Consider the following 4,226-nt stretch of genomic DNA (forward strand, 5'->3'; position numbering starts at 1 on the left):
ACGTCATCTCCGGGATACGGCCGTCCGGGAAAATCCGGGCGCGTGGCAACCCGACACGATTTTCCATAAGTAGCTCAAAAACGGCATTTTTTCCCCTTGAGATTTTGCCGAGAAAGGAAAAAGCTCAACAGCTTTTCTTTTTCTAAAAAATGTTTTTATTAAAGATTTTCTTGGTTTACGAAAGTCTCTTTTTTCAAGTTGTCTTTCTTACAAATCAGTTACATTTGTTGTGAGGTGTGATAGGAATTTTGAGGTCTTAGATATATGGTAATGTTCATACGTGTACCAACCAAGCACGTACCAATCATACGTGTACCAACGAAGCACGTACCCAATCATACGTGTACCAACCAAGCACGTGTACCAATCAGCACAGAAAGACCAACCTGAAATGTTTTCCCTGCAAGGAGGGAGGGGGGGTCAGGGAGCCTTCCCATTGTCTCAGGAATTGAGTAATCAGCATTTTAATGGGTGACAGACTATCAGGAAAGACAAATCAGGAAAGGCAATCAGATAACCTGGCAAACAGGAAAAACAACATTCAAATTTCTGTTTTAGACCGCCTTTTCTGTGATGTAGGTATGATGTTTCTGGGCGTGGTCTTGAGCTCCAGGGCAGGGAATTTAAAATTAAGGCCTTGCACGCCATTGTTAGGGGTTCCTCCTCCCTCCTGCGTTGTGGTGAGTGAGAACCCTGTTGCAACAGATCAATAAAGATCAGGCTTACTAGCTGCTTTGCTTCTCAATATTCTCTGGTTGGCCTCTCTTATTTTCTCTACCAATATGGAACCTATGTAAGAACTCTATATGGGCTCTTGGATACCCCATAAGGGGAAAGGGCAGATTTTGTTTACAACAGAGGTCAGCAGCTTTTCTGTCCGGATTTTCACTGTTTGAAATACGGCCACCCTAAAGCCAGCCAGAGTAGCTGTTTGGAGCAGCAGCCCAGAGGGGGAAAAGAAGGGGCCTGGGCCTTGTTGTTGTTCCCTGCTGGGATGTTGGGCCCTCGGATGCCAGACGCCAGCACTGTATTCATCACTTAGTTTCTGCTCTTCCAGCAAAATTGGAACCCGCGGCCTCTCACTCGAGTCGCTGCTTATGCTCCTGCAATCTGGAGTATTCCCGACAATCAAGCACAGAATCCTAGAGATTCTCAAAAACCCCAAACTCTGAACAATGCAGCCCTTGTGGCATAAAACAGGTTGAATCCCTCATGCATGTTTTATTCTATTGCCTATTTTATGCACACACAGAAAAAAATGATAAGTATTTGGCCTCCCTGTTGAAAGAGGGGATTCATTGCACTGACTCTTCAGGGTGTCTTATCTGCTGAACAATTGTAGGAACGATGTTGTGGAGAATGTGGCAAGATTTTTGAGAGATGCTATTGTTCACTATGAAATTACGTCACCCTAGGTCCTAAGAGCCATATTTGTACCTCACAATGTCTGGGCAGTTTTATCCTAAAGTATCTCCTATGTTTCTTTAACTGTGTTGTGTTCTGATCCATGTATACGATGCACTTTTTCTCTGCCAATAAAGGAGATTGATTGATTGCTCTTTTTTCCTAGCTTTTGGGTGGACATGGTTGGGGTGTGTGTGTATACCGCAACATGTCACTGATACAACAATTGTTCATTAAAAAAGGTAAAGGGACCTGTTATGTATTAAGATTAGTTGCAGTTCTCACTCAGGACCACCAGTATGTAAATGAAGGATTGAAAACTGTCGCTCCTGATTGGTTAGCTAGTTGTAAGTTGTTACTGTTTCAAGTTACTTAGTATTATATAAAGCAGCCAGCTAGGCTGCAGTCAGTCTGATTCCAGGAGCAGTTCTAACTGCTGTAATAAAGAGCTGTGAATCCAACAGAGCTGTGTCCTTCGTCCATCTTTTCCACTATTCAACAGGACCCCTGACCGTTAGGTCCAGTCACGGACGACTTTGGGGTTGCAGCGCTCATCTCACTTTACTGGCCAAGGGAGCTGGCATTTGTCCGTAGACAGTTTTTCCAGGTCATGTGGCCAGCATGACTAAGCCGCTTCTGGCAAACCAGAGCAGCACACGGAAACGCCGTTTACCTTCCCACCAGAGCGGTACCTATTTATCTACTTGCACTTTGACGTGCTTTTGAACTACTAGGTTGGCAGGAGCAGGGACTGAGCAACGGGCTCTCACCCCGTCGTGGGGATTCAAACCACCAACCTTCTGATCAGCAAGCCCTAGGCTCAGTGGTTTAGACCACAGCGCCACCTGTGCCCCAATTGTTCATTAGTGGTGGGTTTATACTGGACCATCCACAAATCATTTTGCTTTATTCGTTGTTTTGTGCAGCTTCCCCAGTGTTATGGCATTACTGCTATCTGGAGGGGAAGTCATGCACTATAGCCAAGAAAGGAGGACCAAAATTTTAAAATAAAAAATGGAACATTTGTACTATCAAAGGTTACTGGATTTCAGCAAAAAGTTTGCAGGATGTGCGCTGATTGGATTCAAATGTAGTGTGACCACCTTGGAAATTTTGCAGGTACAAACAGTTGCAAGTGAGAAACCCCAACTAAAGAATCATGGCAAAAAAAATTAATGGACTATGCAGAACTGGCAAAATTGACATATAAGCTACGAGACAAGGATAACAGTGACTTTAAGGATGAATGGGAACCTTTCACAAAGTATCTGAAGACGCAACAAAGCGAATTGGACTCCTTGGCAGGTTTTGAATAAACATCCACAATTTTTTTTTACTGATAATAACCAGCTAAACAGTTTGAGGATCTATACAACTTTGTAACATGCAGAAAATAGCAATATTAGAGAAACCAAAGACTGGAACTGAGGGAAGTCGAGAGGTGGGGGGTGGGTTCTGGGGGGGAAGGTGGAGGGAGGAAAAATGGGGGGGGGGGGAAATAAGGATATGTTTTTGGATAATATGTCTTGTTATAACTTTGAATAAAAAAAATGTAAAAACAAAACAAAACAAACAGATGCAAGTGGGATCGTGTATACCGTAACTGCCCCGATACTATCATGAGCAAAAACTCCCCAGAATGCGCTATCGATCGGATGTCTGGAGGGACCTCGCTGCTGCTTGAAACAGACAATAGCTGAAACCATTGCGGCAACAGAGCTTTGTAATCTGGATGTTGTGCGGTACCGATATAAAGGAGTTGCATTTATTGCTATGACAAAGGCTATTGAAGATGATCAAATCTGATGAAGAGGAAAATAAGAACTGCAATCTTTTCTTCTTCCAATGTGTGGTGGCTTTTGCTTCTTAAGTTGTAATGAGACGCTGCAGGCAATGGAAGTGTGTGTCCTGATCACATTTTCGGCTTGGCTGAAATGAAAGGGATGATTCAAAGTTGATGGCATAACTAACCCAGATACAGTAGGAAGCAAGGGTGGCTTTGCTGTGGAAGGACGTGAAGGAACTGTGCTTGCTTATTTGTAGAGAAAGGGGGGGGTGATCAACTTTAGCCCTGGAGAGTTTATATTAATCCTCCGACATGTGCAGCTGGTTCAATGTACAAAGAAAATATTCTATACATCTAGCATGCGATTGTCCTACTGGCACTTCTTTGCTTAGCAAATGCAAAAACACACTCCTGGGTTTGAACAATGCAAGAATGCTGAGAGAACAGTGGGTGAAGTTCTTCTCAAGCCATTCTGGCCAGCTTCCCATCCATTAAAAACAGCCTTTTTATTCACGTGTAAGATCAGATAACAGCTGTTGCTGGCATCAAAAGAGTGGGCAACAAACCAAGCTGGAAATCTAAAAAGCAGTATTGTTAGGTATTTGTGTGCTAGTTATTCTTCTGTTGCTGTACAGAGATGGTCATTGTCTGGGAACCCAAGCTAATTCAGTCTTTATCTTGCAGAAGGGGATGGAAGTCAAGCGGGTACCTATTGGATGGCGTCTGTGTCATCACTGCATAAGTCCAACAAGTGTAATTATATTGTTACCTGGGTTTTTGTTTGTTGGCGTTGGTAGTTGGAATACGGACCTCAGTGTGAGTCAAGTTATGCATTGGATTCCACTGTTAGGATCGCACTTGCCACCTGCAGCTTTTACGAATGGTTGTGTTAAAAATGTGTAAAAACAAAAAAAAATTTTTCCTTCCAGTAGCACCTTAAAGACCAACTAAGTTAGTTCTTGGTATGAGCTTTCGTGTGCATGCACACTTCTTCAGATACACAGTGTGCATGCACACGAAAGCTCATACCAAGAAC

This window comes from Podarcis filfolensis, assembly GCF_964270895.1.
Source record: "Podarcis filfolensis genome assembly, chromosome: 6".
Taxonomy (NCBI): domain Eukaryota; kingdom Metazoa; phylum Chordata; class Lepidosauria; order Squamata; family Lacertidae; genus Podarcis; species Podarcis filfolensis.